Here is a 22,135-nt window from a genome sequence, read left to right on the forward strand (position 1 = left end):
CGATATTATCTGCGTTCAAAAACTTTGGCTAGAAGCAGTTCGTTTACACGTTTAGAGCCAGCAAAAAAGAGTATACATTTCACGTTGCCAGATAGAGAAATTGCGAGTTTTTGCTAGAGATTTCATACATGTAGGATCCATACCTCATTTTACACCTACAGTATTAGTATAACGGTTGCCACTCGCGCCAAAAATACTCCACCAAAATTTGAAGAAATTTTTAACAAAAATCTACCAAAGTAAAAAAAATATTTTGAAGTTCTTGATCAACTTTTTGTGGTTAGTATATAAAAAATATTTTGTTTTATTCGAAAGAAATGTTTTATATTGAATTGATAGAATTTTTTTCTACAGAATAAGTTGTAAAAATTTAATTTCTATAGAAAATTTCGTCTAAATTTTATTTTTATAGAAAATTTTGTGAAGTGACAGAAAAGTTTATTTCTACAGAAAATGTTGTCAACATTTTATCTCTATTGAAATTTTTTTCAAAACTTTAGTTCTATAGAAAATTTTGTCAAAATTTTATTTCCATAGAAAATTTTGTCAAAATTTTATTTCTATAGAAAATTTTGTCAAAATTTTATTTCTATAGAAAATTTGTCAAAATTTTAGTTCCATAGAAACTTTTGTCAAAATGTTAGTTCTATAGAAAATATTGTCAAAATTTTATTTCTATAGAAAATTTTGTCAAAATTTTATTTCCATAGCAAATTTCTTTCAAAATTTAGTTCTATAGAAAATTTTGCCAAAATTTTAGTTTCATAGAAAATTTTGTCAATCTTGTAGTTCATAGAAAATTTTGTAAAAATTTTTGTCAAAAATTTTATAGAAAATTTTGTCAACATTTTATTTCTATGGAAATTTTTTTCAAAATTTTATTTCTATAAAAATTTTGTCAAAATTTTATTTCTATAGAAAATTTTGTCAAAATTTTATTCCTATAGAAAATTTTGTCAAAATTGTAGTTCCATAGAAAATTTTGTCAAAATTTTAGTTCTATAGAAAATTTTATCAAAATTGTAGTTCATAGAAAATTTTGTCAAAATTTTAGTTCTATAGAAAATTATGTCAAAAATTTTATTTCTATAGAAAATTTTGCCAAAATTTTATTTCTATAGAAAATTTTGTCAAAATTTTATTTCTATAGAATTTTTTTTCAAAATTTTAGTTCTATAGAAAATTTTGTCAAAATTTTAGTTCTATAGAAAATTTTGACAAAATTGTAGTTCCATAAAAAATTTTGTCAAAATTTAATTTCTATAACAAATTTTGTCAAAATTTTATGTCCATACCAAATTTCTTTCAAAATTTAATTCTATAGAAAATTTTGTCAAAATTTTAGTACCATAGACAATTTTGCCAAAATTTTATTTCCATAGAAAATTTTGTCAAAATTTTAGTTCTATAGAAAATTTTGTAAAATTGTTAGTTCTATAGGGAGCCACCGTGGTGCAATGGTTAGCATGCCCGCCTTGCATACACAAGGTCGTGGGTTCGATTCCTGCTACGACCGAACACCTAAAAGTTTTTCAGCGGTGGATTATCCCACCTCAGTAATGCTGGTGACATTTCTGAGGGTTTCAAAGCTTCTCTAAGTGGTTTCACTAGAATGTGGAACGCCGTTCGGACTCGGCTATAAAAAGGAGGTCCCTTGTCATTGAGTTTAACATGGAATCGGGCAGCACTCAGTGATAAGAGAGAAGTTCACCACTGTGGTATCACAATGGACTGAATAGTCTAAGTGAGCCTGATACATCGGGCTGCCACATAACCTAACCTAGTTCTATAGAAAATTTTGTCAAACATTTTATTTATATAGAAAATTTTGTCAAAAATTTTATTTCTATAGAAAATTTTGTAAAAAATTTTATTTCTATAGAAAATTTTGTCAAAATTTCATTTCTATAAAATTTTGTGAAAATTTTACTTCTATGGAAAATGTTGTCAAAATTTTAGTTCTATCGAAAATTTTGTCAAAAATTTAGTGCCATAAAAAATGTTGTCAAAATTTTAGGTCTATAGAAAATTTTGTTAAAATTTTAGTTCTATAGAAAATATTGTCAAAATTTTATTTCTATAGAAAATTTTGTCAAAATTTTATTTCCATAGAAATTTTTTTTCAAAATTTAGTTCTATAGAAAATTTTGTCAAAATTTTTGTTCTATAGAAAATTTTGTCAAAATTTTATTTTTATAGAAAATTTTGTCAAAATTTTACTTCTATAGAAATTTTTATCAAAATTTTATTTCTATAGAAAATTTTGTAAAAATTTTATTTCTATAAAAATTTTGTAAAAATTTTATTTCTATGGAAAATGTTGTCAAAATTTTAGTTTTATAGAAAATTTTGTCAAAATTGTAGTGCATAGAAAATTTTGTCAACATTTTAGTTCTATAGATAATTTTGTCAAAAATTTTATTTCTGTAGAAATTTTTATCAAAATTTTATTTCTATAGAAAATTTTGTCAAAATTTTATTTCTATAGAAAATTTTGTAAAAATTTTATTTCTATAGAAAATTTTGTAGAAATTTTATTTCTATAAAAAATTTTGTAAAAATTTTATTTCTATTGAAAATTTTGTTAAAATGTAATTCCTATATAAAATTTTGTCAACAATTTATTTCTATAGAAAATTTTGTCAAAATTTTATTTCTGTATAAATTTTTTTTCAAAATTTTATTTCTATAAAAATTTTGTCAAAATTTTTGTTTATAGAAAATTTTGTAAAAATTTTATTTCTATAAAAATTTTGTAAAAATTTTATTTCTATAGAAAATGTTTTCAAAATTTTAGTTCTATAGAAAATTTTGTCAAAATTTTAGTTCCATAAAAAATTTTGTCAAAATTTTAGGTCTATAGAAAATTTTGTTAAAATTTTAGTTCTATAGAAAATCTTGTCAAAATTTTATTTCTAAAGAAAATTTTGTCAAAATTTTAGTTCTATAGAAAATCTTGTCAAAATTTTATTTCTATAGAAAATTTTGTTAAAATTTTATTTCTATAGAAAATGTTGTCAAAAATTTAGTTCTATAGAAATTTGTGTCAAAATTTTAGTTCCATAAAAAATTTTGTCAACATTTGAGGTCTATAGAAAATTTTGTTAAAATTTTAGTTCTATAGAAAATCTTGTCAAAATTTTATTTCTATAGAAAATTTTGTCAAAATTTTATTTCTATAGAAAATTTTGTCAAAATTTTATTTTTATAGAAAATTTTGTGAAAATTTTAGTTCTATAGAAAATTTTGTCAAAATTTTAGTTCTATAGGAAATTTTGTCAAAATTTTAGTTCTATAGAAAACTTTGTCAAAAATTGACGATTATGACGATTTTTTTCGCAAAAAAGTGACGATCTGACTTTTTCTCCAAGTAAGTAAAAAGAGAAAGTGGTGAGATGGCAGTGAGAACGATTTAGGGAAGATGCAATTCCAAAGAAAATTTTTTCGCTATTCTTTATTATTACATCCTGTAAAAGAAGTCAATGTTTATCATAAAAATAATATATTGATTTTCCAAGCAAATTTCTATGCCTCAAAAAATTGCAAACTATATTCGTTGGTCTAAAATCTCGTATGGGGTGAACGGATCTTTTCCATACAGGAATTAAGACGTACGGTTCCACCGTCGAGCAATGGTGTCCTACATACAGTGAGTCATGGGTTCAATCCCAATGGTCGAACCAAACACCAAATATGTTTTTTTCTCATCGGTGATTTATCCCAATCTTAAGGTAAGTACTGTGTTCAGTATTCAAGCAGAAAACCAACTTATTTTCACGGTTACTTTTTTAATCAATCGATGTAAAATTTATTGGATCTTCTCCATACATATTTTGAAATAGGGATGATTTTTTAGACTTCTCTTAGCCCTGATTCGACTCCTAGAAGTCAATGTTTATCACTTGCGAAAGTTCTTTCTTCTATGCCAAAATGCTTTTACGATAGAAAATGTTTGCAGGGCTCTGGTATATTTATCTATTTGTGCGCGTGTATATGTTTTTGTGAGCGCATGTGGTTATTCGGATGATGCATTTTCCAAATGTAACATTTGTTATTTTAATTGTCGGTTATTAAAGCATCTATTGGATGGTTTTATGGTCATGATTGTTCTCTTCTTTTTGCGGTGCCTGTTGTTCGTACTCGTATGTTGATTGTTTCTTTTGCTGCTGATGTTATTTTCTGTCGCTGTTTTCTTTTTTGGTTTGTTTTTTTGCAATCCTGTGGTGTTTATTATGAGCCTGTCTAATGTTTTGAACCATATCCACTTTGGTTTTGATGTGTTGGCAAAAACAACAACAGCAAAATATGGAGACAAAAAACGTTTGACATAAAGAGGGCAAGGAGAAAGGATATGAACGATTTTCATATTAAATTGGATTACGGACAAATAAAAAAAGTCAATGGAATTAGTGATACTGGGGATAACGGAATTAGTGATACTGGGGAAAACTCGATGAGATGGCAGATCAATTGGCTGGTCACAACTTCAAGGCACTTGAGTTTCTTAAACTAAGAATTACTTTACATACTACAATGGGCAAAAAAAACTGTATTTCATTCATCGTGTTCCGAACGGCGTTCCACATTGCAGTGAAACCACTTAGAGAAGCTTTGAAATCCTCAGAAATGTCACCAACATTACTGAGGTGGGATAATCCACCGCTGAAAAACTTTTTGTGATCGGTCGGGGCATATGACCGCGATGAGGAAGGACATAAAACACAAACTAAAATTGGGCGATTTGACCGCCCCAAAGAAGGTCATAACGACCAAAAATTATTTTGGGCGATATATTCGGTCAAATGGCTGGCTGGACATATCAGCCAGCTATTTGACCGGCCCCGTGAAAACAAAATTTCAGCAAACTATTTGTACACACCCTAACTACTGTCGCACACGACCTGAAAACTTTGTTTTTACCGCGGAGCTTATCACATATTGGCATGGACAGACGCTTTAAAAGGCTGTCGAATGTAACCTCGAGAATCTTGGTGTAGGTTATAGTCAACTGCCAAAGTTTTTCTGCCGCCCATGTAGAGAATAATAAATGAGGATTTGGTGACGGATATCCTCAAATTTCTGGCAGGTATCCTCAACAATGGGGCCATGATTGTCGGATATCCTCAAATTTCTGGCAGATGTCCTCAACAATGGGGCCATGATTGTACAGTAGCCCGCATATGATACAATCTCAACGCAGTCAGAAGGGGATGAAATAGAGGATACCTAGAGGTTGAACAGTGGCGGAGATATCACGCTACCTTGAGAAACTCCTTATTTTACTCTACGGTGTCTTGGCTTCCGATCCCTATATTCCACGTACGACTGGAACCCGCACAGATAATTAGTCACCCAACGCTTGGTTCCTGCCGGTAGGGACGTATTCTCGATGTCCTCGAATAGTCTGGTATGTTTGACCGTATCGAATGCCCCACAAGGGGCGTACTGTGATACGACTTGGGCTGGTTGAGTCCTCTATTTTTATACCTACCACCATAGAATGGTGATGGGGGTATAATAAGTTTGTCATTCCGTTTGCAAAACATCGAAATATCGATTTCCGACTATATCTATATATATAAAATAAATATATATAAAATTAGGGTACCTCATTTTTTGACACCTGGTCGCGGAGGGGGACCTGCCCTTTGTCGGACTTTTTGAAAATTGGACCAAAGTTGACCGATTTGGTTGAAATTTTCGTTGAAGATTGGGGTTGGCATCTAGACAAAGATCCGCTACTTTTTATTTCGATATTTGGTGGCGGAGGGGGGCCTCTCCTTTGTTCGACTTTTTTTAAAGTACAGTGAAAAAACTAAAATTCTCCGAATTATCTGAGATTTACAGAGAACATGTGGTGAGGTTATGGAATTAATATGGGGTACCCGATGATTTCATATGTGGATGGGGAGGGGGACCTCCCCCTTGCCATACTTTTTGAAACTTGGAACAAAATTATGCGATTTGCTTGAAATTTTCATTGAATGTTGGGGTTGGCATGTAGACAAAAATCCGCTACATTATTTTTCGATATTTGGTCGGGTAGGGGGACCACCCCTTTGCCCAATTTTGTTTTTTTTTTTTTTGAAAGTTCAAACAAAACTAGACACCCCCGACTGAAATTTTACAGAAAACATGGGTTACGAAATTTATATCAGGTTCCTGATTTTTTAATAAAAATAAAAGGGCATAGGGAGACATCCGCTTCTCTTAAGTACATACAGAGAAACAATTAAACTTTATGGAGTTACTTGAAATTTACAGAGGACTGGGGAGAGATCGTAACCTCCGTCAACCGTAATAGTTGATACCTGATTTTGTGATATTTGGACGGAAGAGAGGCCGCCCCTTTAGGCTTATAATTTAATTGACATTTTCTGGGACGTTTACAAAAGATACGCTTTTCGACATTTGGTCGGGGAGGAGGTCCTCCTCTAAAACTACAAAAAAATTTAAGTTTTCTTGAAATTTACAAAAGCAGTGGGGGAAGGTTATGAACGAAGAGGCAACCTTCCTTGCCCCACACTTGAAGGAAAGTTTCAAGAATTTTCAGGATACCTTAGGGGTTAGGGGTGTCGATATTGTGTCGGGGAAAGTGACGTCCCTTTAAAACAATAGAGCACAATTTAAACATCTCCGATCTACTTGAAATTTACAGGGACGTGGCAGGAGGTGATTAAATTTATACATAATTTTTAAATTAGTATATGATTTTTCGATATCTGGTTGGGGAAGGGGAAAATTGAAATAAACTTTATCGATTTACTTCGATAGAATTTATAGGGACCATTGAGTAGTTGCGAAATTAATATAGGGTACGTGATAGTCCGATATCAGGTCGGAGTGGAGCGAAGGTGGGGAGAGGGTTCCCTTTTGTCCGTTTTTTTTTTTTCTTAAATTGAATGTAGAGGGTTGTCCGTAAATGGGAACTCGGTACATAATTTTATGATTTTTGCACAGGCTTCTGCCAGACTTTTTTAATCTTCCTTTTAGTAAAGAGAGGGTTCCCTTTGGTCCGTTTTTTTTTCTTAAGTTGAAAGTAGAGGGTTGTCCGTAAATGGGAACTCGGTATATAATTTTATGCTTTTTGTACAGGCTTCTGCCAGACTTCTTTTTAGTAAAGAACTTAAATTTACATGAAATTGGCAGCCAACGTAGAGCGTGCATCATTTTCCAACATTTTAGCAAATGTTAATGTGGTAAAATTTTTTACTACTTTTGCTTTTTCCGATTTATTGGATGGTAAACAGTAATTCTTTGTATGTTATTATAATATAGTGCTTAATTTTCAGATATGTTGAGGAGAAGGATACCTTTCCTTGACAAACCCCACTTAAAATTCACAAGAAATATAGAAGATTGTCCAACTACTTGAATACAGAACATTATTAAAAAAATTTGGAGGAAAGGGTACACCCTCTCCCGCCGTATTTGTACCTATAAACGAAAAATCAAGTAGTCCGATTTGTTTAAAAGAATTTAAATCTTTTGGAATTTGTTTTCAGCACGAAGGATATAGTTGACTAAGTTAATGCAAAATGTTCCTCCAAATACGCTTCGGAAGGCGCAGCGAAGCGGGCCGGGTTACGCTAGTAAAGTATATATATTCTTGATCAGGGAGAAATTCTAAAACGATATAACCATGTCCGTCCGTCTGTCTGGCTGTATGTATGTTGTAATCACGCTACAGTCTTCAATAATGAGTATCGGTCCATGTTTTGGTATAGCCCCCATATAGACCGATTTCCCGATTTTATTTCTTGTGCTTATAGAAACCGTAGTTTTCATCCAATTTGCCTGAGATTTGAAATCTGGAGGTATTGTAGGACCATAAAAAGGTATGCCGAAAATGGTGAGTATCGGTCCATGTTTGGTATAGCCCCCATATAGACCGATTTCCCGATTTTACTTCTTGGGCTTCTAGAATCCGAAGTTTGTATCCAATGTGCCTGAAATTGGAAATCTAGAGGTATTTTCGGACCATAAAGAGGTGTGGCGAAAACTGTGTGACTGACAGGTCCATGTTTTAGTATAACCCCCATAAGAACGATCTCCCGATTTAACTCCTTGGGTTTCTAGAAACCGTAGTGTTTATCCGATTTGCCTGAAATTGTAAATATTCTGGTATTTTAGGGTCACAAAAACGGGTATCGGATTTAGTTTCTATCGGTCCATTTGGTAAGGCCTCCATATAGACCGATTTCACTTCTTGGAGGTATAGAAGGCGCACTGATCATGAAAATTGCTTGAAACTCATTGTAAAATTTCAAGCTTTTATTTCTCGGGTGAAAATCTATAGGTTTAAAATCAAAGCGTTATTTTATAATTTTCTTGCGCTCTTACAAGATATGTTAATGATTCCTCTAAAAGTCAAACAAAAATTTTTCTTATAAATTCAGAATCTGATATAGTCTTCATAGGTAAAATATTTACATTTATCTTTGGGAAGTTGAACTGCTCTGCTTGATCTGTCATCAAACCCCCCTGAAATTTCAAAGGAAACCCTAATATTTGATTCACGGTAGTGGGTATTTAAGATTCGGCCTGGCCGAATTTACTGCTGTATATACTTGTTGTATGCTGAAATAGCATAAAATGCTGTTACTGTGCCATGTACTGTACGGAATCCATGTTGACGGTTGGCAGCTGGGAAATTCTCTACAATGCTGAGAGGAGTAGTGCCTCGAATGTACTTGAGAAAGAATTACATTTTACGAATCGCCTTTGCTCGAGCCTTTGTCTGACTTCAGTAGTGCAATCACACTATTTATTTCCCAGAAATCAGGTATAAATAAAGGACAAATTGTGGAGTCTGTTCAAGTGCTCGACTACTAGTGTTCAAAGATGCTTCATAATTGACATGGAAATTCTTTCGGGGCCTAGCACCTTCGATGGAGATGCGTGATTTGTGTTATGTTTTCCTGATATTCTCTGTGCCATATCGGAGCCCCTTAATCCGTTTTGGAATCTAACATCACTCTGAATTTTTCATCTTTACTAACAAATGATGCTATAAACAGTATTCATATCCTTACCAAAAAAAAAAACAAGTATATACGGCCGTAAGTTCGGCCAGGCCGAAGCTTATGTACCCTCCACCATGGATTGCGTAGAAACTTCTACTGAAGACTGTCATCCACAATCGAATTACTTGGGTTGCGCAAAACTTGCCGATGGCAAGGTATCTTAAAACTTCCTAACACCGTAATATATACCACATAGTCCATACGTGGTATATATTAAACTAAAAAAGACCGATTAAATACGTATATAATAAAGTTTAAAGTTTCTACAGAAATAAAATTTTGACAACATGGTTGTTAGATACCATATACTAACACCACGTACCAAATTTCAACCGGATCGGATGAAATTTGCTTCTCTTAGAGGCCAAATTTGGGGGTCCGTTTATATGGGGGCTATACGTAAAAGTGGACCGATATGGCCCATTTGCAATACCATCCGACCTACATCAATAACAACTACTTGTGCCAAGTTTCAAGTCGATAGCTTGTTTCGTTCGGAAGTTAGCGTGATTTCAACAGACGGACGGACGGACATGCTCAGATCGACTCAGAATTTCACCACGACCCAGAATATATATACTTTATGGGGTCTTAGTGCAATATTTCGATGTGTTACAAACGGAATGACAAAGTCAATATACCACCATCCTATGGTGGAGGGTATAAAAAAAATATTGTGAAACCGGTGATCGCAGCTTTATTCGAATAGCTGACCGATTATTGTCAGGTGTCTATGTGTATCTCATTCGCATTTGGTAAAAGAGGTATTGATGCTCTTAACGCTATATTGCACTTATTACATTAATATATAGGCCAGCATGCTACTATATATTAGCGACAGTATAACGATCTCTGTACCCGGAAAATTTTGTTCATCCTAATATGTGTATCTCATTCGCACTTATTTAGAAAGAACAGAGGTATTGATGCTCTTAACGCTATATTGCACCTAATACATTACTATATAGGCAATGCATGCTACTACGACAGTATAACGATCTCTGGCTCCGGGAAATTTTTGTCCATCCTAATACGTGTATCTCATTCGCACTTAGAAAGAAAAGAGGTATAGATGCTCTTAATGCTATATTGTACCTAATACATTACTATAGAGACCATACATGCTACTATATATTAGCGACAGTATAACGATCTCTGGCTCCGGAAAATTTTGTCCATTCCAAAATAGTTCATTGGTATTGTCTCATACGTATATTTTTGTGTCTTATTTTATTGTATTTCCCAAAAACCATTTTGCATATCCATAATAATAAGAAGGAGTTTTCATAAACTCCACATCAGTGCACTCTAGACAGCAATCACAACGTGTGTGGGGAGTAAGTTATGAGTTTATTGTAATAAAATCCTATTTTATATCTCTTTTTTTTTGGAGAAAAAAGCATTACTCTTGATAAACAATGCCACTCGATTTTGTTCATTGTTTAGAGGAAATATGAGTTTTTTTTTTGTGTTTACGCCATTAAATTTTGTTTTTTTTTTTTTTTTGGAGGAAAATTGAAAACTCAACAAGAAAAAATATTATTCTATTTATTTAGCCCCTAGAAAACACAACTATGAATTATTCCATAAACAAAGAATAGGCAAAAGAATATTTATGCTTTTTATTTTTGGTTAGGCGAAAAAGTTATGGAGTTTCACTGGAAGGCAGAATAATAAACCGCCTTTTTAATTTAGAACAACAAAGAAATTAAATAAGTTTTAGTTTTTAGGAAATGTTTTGCTCTAGAGCACTAAACTGAAATGCTATTCTTCGGTGAATGGCAAAATGAAAATGAGATTGCTTCCCATTTGAAAATAAATGGAATTTCTTCCCACATAATATTTTTCGAAATGTCATTTGCATAATTTATAATAAAATGCTTTCTTTGCTTTTAAGCCATCACTTTTTCCCGTTACCAACAACCCCCATAGGGATATCATGTGCAGCATGCATTTATCATTTCATAATATGTCCTGGTTTGCTTTAAACATGCTGACATTTTGGGAATGCAAGGATAATAGGATTTGCTCTGCAAGATATTAAAATGGCATTAAATTAGTAAAGAAATATAGCTCGAGGGATTTCGTGGTTTGTGGCGAGGAGGTTAGCTAGCTAAATAAATAACTTTTCTATACAGAAGCTAATTAATGTTTAATAGTAAATTAAAAATTAAAATAAAATTTATTTATTTTTGATATTAAATAGCAAAAACTCACCAACTCACTCTTTATAAAAATTCTAATTCCCATATTGATTTTATTTACGTAACATACCTGCAAATAAATCGAAAAATTTTTGCAAACATTAATTAACAGTTAATTAGTATTGACTTTGAAAAAAAAATTGTTTTTCATTTATTTCATTGAGTCACATGTACATTTATTCATAATCCTTTGAGTTCAAAGGATAATAAAAAAACTCAAGCAGTTGTTGTGTTGCCCATCCACAAACAACTCAACATTAAATGCAACATCATGCTTCAACATCAAGTCCTTAATAAGGTTAAGGTACTTGAGTGTTACCAAGCACTGCACAAACATAGAGGAGGTAGGTATTTGAGGGGGCAATTATGTTATGCAATCTTAATGAAGGCATGTAACGAATTTACACAACTTTTCCATAGGTAAGGATGATAAGGATAATGTGAAGGGTAAGGAAAATGCAAAACAAATAGTTTTTAAATAAACAAGTAAGCAACCAAAAGAATTTTACCTAGATGAATTCAAGATTTTATTAAATACAAATAAACTTTTTTCTTTTATAAAAACTCTAATTAAGCCAGGTGAAATAATAATTTCGCCTGGCTGAATTAAAGTTTTCCTATAGAAAATGATATACCTATAGAAAAATAATGTTTTCCAGGATGAATTTACAGTTTCTCCATCGAAAAACATTACGTAGTGTAGCTGAATTTAAGTTTTCGTATAGAAAACATTATGCAACCAAGCTGAATTGAAAAGTTTTCCTATCGAAAACATTATTCAGCCTAGATGAATTAAAGTTTTCCTATAGAAAACCTTATTCAGCAAGGCTGAATTAAAGTTTTCTTAAAGAAAACATTTTCAGCCAGGATGAATTAAAGTTTTTCTAAAAAAAAATCTATTCAACCAGGCTGAATTAAAGTTTTCTCATAGAAAACCTTATTCCGAGTGGCTGAATTAATATTCTCCTATAGAAAACCTTATTCAGCCAGGCTGAATTAAAGTTTTCGTATAGAAAACCTTATTCAGCCAGGCTGAATTAAAGTTTTCGTATAGAAAACATTATTCAGCCAGGCTGAATTAAAGTTTTCCTATAGAAAACATTTTTCAGCCAGGCTGAATTAAAGTTTTCTCATAGAAAACCTTATTCAGCCAAGCTGAAAGTTATTCAGCCTAGATGAATTAGAGCTTTCCTATAGAAAACTTTATTTAGCCTGATTTATCAAAGTTTTCTTATAGAAAACTTTATTTAACCAGGCTGAAATTAAGTTTTCCTATCGAAAACATTATTCAGCCTAGATGAATTAAAGTTATTCTAAAGCAAATCTATTCAACCAAACTGAATTAAAGTTTTCTCATAGAGAACCTTATTCAGACTGGCTGAATTAAAGTTTTCGTTTAGAAAACATTATGCAGCCAAGCTGAATTGAAAAGTTTTCCTGTAAAAAAAGTTATTCAGCCATGCTGAATTAAAGTTTTCGCAAAGAAAACATTATTCGGCCTGGCTGAAGTAAAGTTTTCCTATAGAAAACATTTTTCAGCCAGGCTGAATTAAAGTTTTCTCATAGAAAACCTTATTCAGCAAAGCTGAATTAAAGTTTTCCTATAGAAAGCCTTATTCAGCTAGGCTAAATTAAAGTTTTCCTATAGAAACCTTATTCAGCTAGGCTGAATTGAAGTTTTCGTTTAGAAAACATTATACAGCCAAGCTAAATTGAAAAGTTTTCCTGTAGAAAAAGTTATTCAGCCGGGCTGAATTAAAGTTTTTCTAAAGAAACTCTATTCAACCTGGCTGAATCAAAGTTTTCTAATAGAAAACATTATTCAGATAGGCTGGATTAAAGTTTTCCTATAGAAAATCTTATTCAGCCAGGCTGAATTAAAGTTTTCCTATCGAAAACATTATTCAACCTAGATGAATTAAAGTTTTCTAAAGCAAATCAATTCAACCAAGCTGAATTAAAGTTTTCCTATAGAAACCCTTATTCAGCAAGGCTGGATTAAAGTTTTCCTATAGAAAATCTTATTCAGCCAGGCTGAATTAAAAAGTTTTCCTGTAGAAAAAGTTATTCAGCCTAGATGAATTAAAGCTTTCCTATAGAAAACCTTATTTAGCCTTATTTATCAAAGTTTTCTTATATAAAACATTATTAAACCTGTCTGAATTAAAGTTTTTTTTTAAGAAAACTTTATTTAGCCAGGATGAATTAAAGGTTTCCGATAGAAAACTTTATTCAGCCTGGTTGAATTAAAGTTTTCTCATAGAAAACTTTATTCAGCCAAGCTGAATTAAAGTTTTCCTATAGAAAACCTTATTCAGCAAGGCTGGATTATAGTTTTCTCATAGAAAACCTTATTCAGCCAAGCTGCATTAAAGTTTTCGTTTAGAAAATATTATGCAGCCAAGCTAAATTGAAAAGTTTTCCTGTAGAAAAAGTTATTCAGCCTGTCTGAATTAAAGTTTTTCTAAAGAAAACCTCATTCAGCCTGTCTGAATTAAAGTTTTTCTAAAGAAAACCTTATTCAGCCAAGCTGAATTAAAGTTTTCCTCTAGAAAAACTTATTCAGCCTAGCTGAATTAAAGTTTTCCTATAGAAAAACTTATTCAACCAAGCTGAATTATAGTTTTCCTCTAGAAAACCTTATTCAGCCTGTCTGAATTAAAGTTTTTCTAAAGAAAACCTTATTCAGCCTGTCTGAATTAAAGTTTTTCTAAAGAAAACCTTATTCAGCCAAGCTGAATTAAAGTTTTCCTATAGAAAACCTTATTCAGCCAAGCTGAATCAAAAAGTTTTCCCATAGAAACCCTTATTCATCGAGGCTGAATTAAAGTTTTCCTATAGAAAACATTATCGACCTGTCTGAATTAAATTTTTCCTATAGATAACCTAAATGAATTAAAATTTTTCTTATCGAAAAAATTTATTCAGCCTAGCTGAATTAAAGTTTTCCTGTCGAAAACCTCATTCAGCCAAAAAGTTGAAACCGGTACCAAATGTGGCACGAAGGTATCACACTACTTGATTTACTTAAACAGTACGCAAAATGTTACTAAAGTATCAACTTTAGCAACCCTTCTTCGTTTTAAGAACTGCAGCTTTGGCTCACAGTTTAATTGTTGATATTCTGGCGAAGCATAATGCCTAGTATTTTATAGGTTTCAATAAAACCTGAAACCCGATTTCGGCCTGGAGATTTCTAAATGAGACTCCGCTCTTTCGTTAAATTATTGAGCATTGAGAGTTTCGTTGAATCTATAATGCATCGGTATTCAATCACTGAGATTTTCGACTTCAATTCAATTACTGAGACTTCGGATTGCTGTTCAGTTACTGAGACTTCGGATTGTTGTCCAGCTACTGAGGACATGTCATCTCCGTTATCCTGGTTTCAACTGAGAAGAGCAGACTTGTTGTAGTAAAGAAATGATAGAACTACTCTTCATGAAAAACACTCACATGCATTACATCTCCTTGTTTGGAGATTATAAAGCAGATGCCCCTAGATCTTCTTCAATTTGTAGAGATGTATGAGTCTTAATTATTGATCAATGATTCACCAAAAAAAGATTCAATGTCAGGAGAAGAAATGGATATAGGGATCAGGAATCGGCAGACCTTATGCCGATAGAAAGATATAGAATTAAGAAGCTAAGGGGGAATATTGCAGATGATGGCTAAATAGTTAGTTCGATGAGGATAGACTTGGGCAGGGAGGATTGTAATTCTGATGTTGATCTACTCTACAGGAAGTTGGTACCTTGGAAAGAGCGAATGCGGTCTCGTGAAGATCTATTTAGTCTAGGAAATGGATTTCTACGTGATTTCATCCTGAAAGCGTTAATGGTCCATAATTACATAGTTACATAAAGTCTAAAAGTAAGGAGGTCCAGTGAACTGCAACTATATTCACGTCTTGGACTTAATACTTTAGCTATGATTTCAGCCTTAAAACACAAACATCTTCCCAATAGGTAGGTGTTTGTTGTTATTTAGAGGAAGGTGATCGATCTCAAGGGGGAGTAAAGAAGATATACCGGAGGTGTGTAATGTGGCTACTACCGATGCCGAAGTTTCGAAGGCCAGACCACGTATACGAGGGAGCCACCGTGGTGCAATGGTTAGCAAGCCCGCCTTGCATACACAAGGTCGTGGGTTCGATTCCTGCTACGACCGAACACCAAAAAGATTTTCAGCGGTGCATTATCCCACCTCAGTAATGCTGGTGACATTTCTGAGGGTTTCAAAGCTTCTCTAAGTGGTTTCACTGGAATGTGGCACGCCATTCGGACCCGGCTATAAAAAGGAGGTCCCTTGTCATTGAGCTTAACATGGAATCGGGCAGCACTCAGTGATAAGAGAGAAGTTCACCACTGTGGTATCACAATGGACTGAATAGTCTAAGTGAGCCTGATACATCGGGCTGCCACATAACCTAACCTAACCTAACATATACGAATATTCTTTGAGACAAAACCAATCCCCTGTAGTAACTGTGTGCAAGCGGTGGATTGGCAGTTATCGGTCATATAAATTTGATGAATAAGCCAGTTCCCGATCGGACTATAATTGCATAGGTACATAAAGATGTGAGGAAGTCAAGTCAACTGCATCCATATTCACGCCTTTAATCAAAGCCTTTAAATATGATTTCGACATTACCTTAAATTGCAAAGGAAGAGCCAGCACGTACTTTATATATGCAATTTCTGGAGAAGAAATTACTGTAAACAAATTTAAGGAGAGTTGGCATTAATTATCCTTTGCAAATCCTCTTTCAGTCCAAATTAAAGTTTCCTACCCGTCATAATAAAATTTCACCCAAAAATTTGGCTCCCATAGAAAACTTTATTCATGCTAGCTTTAATTCACCCATTGAGAATTTTGTCCCACCTTCAGCAAAATATATTAATCCATCTTGAATACCCATAATCTCTAATTAATTTATTTTCTTCTCTCTACGAATTTCGTATAGAATTTCTAAGCATCTATATGCTCACCTTCTTCTGACCCATTTCAAATTTGCAAATTATTCGTTAGCATGATCTATAATTCTATGGATTGAAAAACTTATCCAACTATCTGATGAAAGAAAATTGAAATATTATCTTTTGAAAACTCTTGAAACATCACGAATGGGTGATTACAGAAGAACTACTATGCAGATGCAGTTGGTCCCTCAAGATTGGCAAACTGAAGGCATTAAAATGGTGTAGTGCTGGTGCTTTTTTCAAAACACCTCAAACAACAATCTAGCCATTGAGTATTGTAGAAACAAGAGCTCTAATGCAACTACTACGACTACTACTGGGGCCTCTTCACAACTCAAGAACTTGTGAAAGAGCTGATTGAAGATCCTACCCTACCCTACCAGCATCATCATCATCCATGGATACACCACCTTTATGCCAATTCACAATGGACCATGTTTATGATGAAGTCTCAGGCATTAAATAATATCAACAGTAACACCAACAAAATCCCAAATAAACTAAAAAAAACCAAGAACTATGGCAACAAGCAAATACTTGGGTGCAACTGCAACTCTCAAAATCCCCTGTGCCAGAGCTACTATTTTATGTTCCAACTGAAAACAGAAATGAAAAATTATAGTGAAAAAAAAAACAATTTTTGAATGGTGAAGCTGAAGCTAAACTAACATAAACTTTATGTTACAATTGTTTAATTAAAAACAATTTCACGTCGAGTGTAAATAAAAAATAAACACCTCTCAGCGCCACCACAATTCTGGTTGGAGTGCCCAAATGAAGCAACCAACCAACTGCGGTTGGACTTTTCTCCTCAGCCAAGAACCATTGATGGAAAAAACAAAACGACCGTAGAAAGATGATGCTGTTGATGTCGCTGCCCAGAAGGTGCGAAAACGATGAGAAATAATTTATGGCAGACAAATAAGATGAATGCATCCCCAGTGGCTTATAAAGACTTTAAGATGGGAGGAATAGGAGCTGCAATTGCTCCAGCGGAGTATAGACTCCTCTGGTATTGTTGGATCGGCTGTTGAAGAGAAGTGAATAAGGTCTTACTATGTTTTCTGTATATTTGTAGAGGCTTTTATTATAATTAATTGTTGAAATTTTATATTTTCTGTGGGGGAGATCCACTGTGGTTCAGGGAGAATTAAAAGGAAAGTATTAAGTTAAAGGTCGTCGGCAGGAAGATGTTGAATTAAGGGGCTTGTTTTTTACAATGCTTCCTTACTAAGGGCTTTACTCGGTAGAGACTTCTTTCTTAAAAACTCCAATAAAATCCTTTTCAGCCTAGAGAAGAAAAATCATCGGCAAGAACAAATAACAGGTTGGCTGATAGACCGGGGACTTATCAGCCAAGGCAAGAACAAATACTTGCCGAGGATTTTATTAGAGTTTTTAAGAAAGAAGTCTCTCCCGAGTAAGCCCTTAGTAAGGAAGCATTGTAAAAAACAAGCACCTTAATTCAAAATCAAAGAAAACCACATTTTTTTGTCAAAATTCGTTTTTATTATTCAACATAGTTCCCCCCTTCAAGAGCGATACAACGATTATAACGACCTTCCAATTTTTTGATACCATTTTGGTAGTACTCCTTCGGTTTTGCCTCAAAGTAGGCCTCAGTTTCGGCGATCACCTCTTCGTTGCAGCCAAATTTTTTTCCCTGTGAGCATCCTTTTGAGGTCTGAGAACAAGAAAAAGTCGCTGGGGCCAGATCTGGAGAATACGTTGGGTGGGGAAGCAATTCGAAGCCCAATTCATGAATTTTTGCCATCGTTCTCAATGACTTCTGGCACGGTGCGTTGTCTTGGTGGAACAACACTTTTTTTTTCTTCATATGGGACCGTTTTGCCGCGATTTCAACCTTCAAACGCCATATAATAGTCACTGTTGATGGTTTTTCCCTTCTCAAGATAATCGATAAAAATTATTCCATGCGCATCCCTAAAAACAGAGGCCATTACTTTGCCAGCGGACTTTTGAGTCTTTCCACGCTTCGGAGACGGTTCACCGGTCGCTGTCCACTCAGCCGACTGTCGATTGGACTCAGGAGTGTAGTGATGGAGCCATGTTTCATCCATTGTCACATATCGACGGAAAAACTGGGGTGTATCCGCATATCCAAATATTGATGAATTATATGACCAACACGTTCCTTTGATATTTTTAAGACCTCTGCTATCTCGATCAACTTCATTTTACGGTCATTCAAAATCATTTTGTGGATTTTTTGATGTTTTCGTCGGTAACCACCTCTTTCGGGCGTCCACTGCGTTCACCGTCCTCCATGCTCATTTCACCACGCTTGAATTTTGCATACCAATCCATTATTGTTGATTTCCATGGGGCAGAGTCCGGAAACTCATTATCAAGCCAAGTTTTTGTTTCCACCGTATTTTTTCCCTTCAGAAAACAGTATTTTATCAAAACACGAAATTCCTTCTTTCCATTTTTTTCACAATAACAAAAGTTCCTTCACAAAAGACGCTCTATCTCACAAACCAATTGACTTACAGACGTCAAATTTTGACACGAATCATTTGAAGGTTGGTACTATATAAAAATAATATGCATTTAATACTAGCGACGCCATCTATGTGTCAGACCGGGGACTTATCAGCCAACCTGTTAAATATGGTAGTCTGCAGGATTGGGTTCCATAATTCCAATAATTTGTATGTATAGGATAGGCTGTGGTTTTCTGACATGATTTCAACCTGACTAATGACTTTATCTATGATCTCGACATTCACATAATAAATTGCGAAGGCAAGACAAGTTCAACTCCTCTGGTCATAAGGTTTAGTCTGGCAGAGGTTATCTTAGTTGTAGAGTACATCCCCTCTCACACGATGATCGCAAAGGAGTTAGCTTGACAAGGATAAACTTTGACTGGGAGGATTGTGAGCCTGATTTTGATCTACACCACAGGAACTTTGTATCCTGACAAGAACGAATACGTTCTCTTTAAGATTATCGGCTAGGAAATGAATTGCTGCCGAAATTTCAACCAGAAAGCGTAAACAGACATTAACTTCATTATTGACACAAAGTCGAGAAGTAAGGAACTAAAGTCAATTGCATCTTTGTTCACATCTTGGACTAAAGACTTTAATTATGATCTCGACCTTCACAAAGGTAGTTAGTATAGTTTTTGTTGGTAAACTAGAGATAATCGAGGTATGTAATGTGACTACTAACAATGCCGAAGTTAAGGGCAGACCACATCTGCGAATCATTTTCGAGACAATACCAACCATCAACTGTAGCAGCAGTCTGCAAGACGAAAATGGCATCAGCAGTTATTAATCACTTAAAATATTCCAGTTCCCGATCAACTAGAAATCTATCAATAAAAAATTTCAGGATCAACTACAAATTTACGAATACTCAACTTTCCGATCACCAGTAAACCAAACTACCCAGCAACAACCAATCATCTACCTATAAACGAATGCAACAGTCTTCGAAATTCTACCGAAGTCGCCTTTCTCACTCATTACCGATCATCAGCGAACAGAATTTCTCTACAACTAACAAACATCAATGGACCGACGTTCACATTCACTACCGATCACCAGCGAACTGAATTTCTCGTCAAGTACCGAACGTCAATGAATTGATCTCATCAAATATGGATCGTTAACGAACTGAGAATTTCTCATCTACTACCAATCCTCAACGAGCCGAATTTTTCGATGGTCATAGACTGAGGGAAGTTCATAGTAGACGAAAGCTAGTCTGAGAACATCAATGCTTCTGCTCAGGAGTATGGCCTGACGGAGATTAACTTAGTTTCGAGTACCTCGCCCAACTCACGATGACCGAAAAAAATGGTAAAGATGACCAACTTCCCCTCTACTGTGGAAGTTGGTCATCTTGAATCTAACCAGAGTTACGCAAGTGGCCGCTAGCTCGTATGCAAAATGATATAGAATTAGTATAAGTCGAAGATCTACTTTTATGATGAGGAGATTTGGACCTTGGCAACGAACCACAGTTAATTCGACCAAGATCAACATGGAAGGCGAGGGTTGCTACTTTAATTGAAGTTCAAACTCGAAGTCTGGCAAGATAAAATTCTTGCAAGATCAATTCCTCTTCTCAGGGGTCTCGTTTGGTGGAGATTGTCTTAGTTGTAGAATAACTTGTCTCTTAGATGATCATAGTTTGACGAAGATAAACTTTGACAGGGAAAATTGCGAGTTTTAAGTTGATAAACTTCGCAGTAAAAGGAATGTTAGTCATCTTAACAAGAGCGGATTAGTTTCGAGTACCTCGCCCAAATGACGATGATAGCAAAAGAAAATTGGTAAAGATGACCAACTTCCCCACTATTTGAGGAACTCTTGAATATATCCAGAGTTTCCTATTGAAGTTCAAACTCGAAGTCTGACAATATAAAATTCCTATGATCAAACGCCTGATCATAGGAATTTTATATTGTCTGGCGGAGATTATCTTAATTTCAGCGTACCTTGCCCCTCTTCGCAAAAGATTAATTTTCACAAATATAAACTCTAACAGGAAGAATCATTGGTCTGATGTTGATCAACTCCACAGTAGAGGGAAAATTAGTCATCTTAGTATGAGCGAATGCGGTAATTTGAAGACATATATCGCTGCACAACCGGTTGGTTGCTCAGAGACAAAGACATACGGAATTAGTTTAAGTTACGGGTCTACTACTCTGACGAGGAGGTTTGTACCAAGGAGACGAGTTAATCTGATAATAATCGCAGGACAGTTAATACCATAAAGATCAACTTGGAAAGAGATGGTTGCTATTTTATTTGATCTTGAAACTCGCAGTCTTGCATGATCAATTCCTCTTCTCAAGGGTCTCGTTTGGAGGAGATTGTCTTGGTTGTAGAATAACTTGTATCTTAGCTGATCATCGGAAATGAGTTAGTTTGACGATACGATCAACTTTAACAGCGAAGATTGCGAGTTTTATGTTGATAAACATCGCAGTAAAAGGGATATTTGTCATCTTAGCAAGAGTGGACGTGTTTTCTTGGAGATCTATATAGCTGCACAGGCGATTAGTTTAACGGAGACAAAAGCATACCGAATTAGATTGAGTCAAAGATGTACTTCTCTGATGAGAGGGATCAAGGAGACGAACATAGTAGAATTGATCTGACGATAATAGCAATACAGTTAGAATCATACTAAGATCAACTTGGAAGAAGAGAGTGCCTACTTTAATTAAACTTGAAACTAGATCAAAACCTCTGCTCAGGCGTCTAGCCTCACGGATACTAAATTAGTTTCAGTGTAACTAGCCCTTCAGATTATCATTGGAAATGAATAATGGGAGACTTGAGCATAATGAAATTCAACTTCGCACTAAGTGAAGTTAGTCAAGAGGGGATGCAGTTCCTTGGAGGGCTATATCGCACCCCGAATTATTAGTTACTCTGACGGAGATAGCTGCGATGAAGAAGAAACGTTGGTGTAACTAAAGGGTGATACGGCCAAAATTTGGTCAAGGGAAAACGCGTGTAAATCGGTGAAATCGTTTATTTAAAAAATCAAATTAAATTTCTTTTTCAAGTTCAATTAGTATAAAATTCAGGAAAAATATTCAGTTAGGCTTTCGCTTTTCCAAATTCTAATTGCCGGGCCTCACGCTTGACACCTGCCATCAGATTTTGTACAGCCACCTTGTCCACCTTCTTCGCCGCAGAAAGCCAGTTTGCCTTGAACGTCCTTAGCAGTTTTTTTGGTCTTCTTTAGGTTCCGCTTGACAATAGCCCAGTATTTCTCAATTGGGCGGAGCTCTGGCGTGTTGGGAGGGTTCTTGTCCTTGGGAACCACCTGCACGTTGTTGGCGGCGTACCACTCCATGGCCTTTTTACCGTAATGGCAAGATGCCAAATCCGGCCAAAACAGTATGGAACAACCGTGTTTC

The 22,135-nt window shown here is 34.5% G+C and overlaps 1 protein-coding gene across 11 annotated transcripts in view; it reads right to left on the reverse strand.

Moving 5' to 3' along the window:
- Positions 1 to 22,135, reverse strand: part of LOC142222608 (collagen alpha chain CG42342) — a 730,115-nt gene that overhangs the window by 320,256 nt on the left and 387,724 nt on the right. The gene's annotated exons all lie outside the window — the stretch shown is intronic.

The sequence above is a fragment of the Haematobia irritans genome, chromosome 1, assembly GCF_050003625.1.
Source record: "Haematobia irritans isolate KBUSLIRL chromosome 1, ASM5000362v1, whole genome shotgun sequence".
NCBI classification, from domain to species: domain Eukaryota; kingdom Metazoa; phylum Arthropoda; class Insecta; order Diptera; family Muscidae; genus Haematobia; species Haematobia irritans.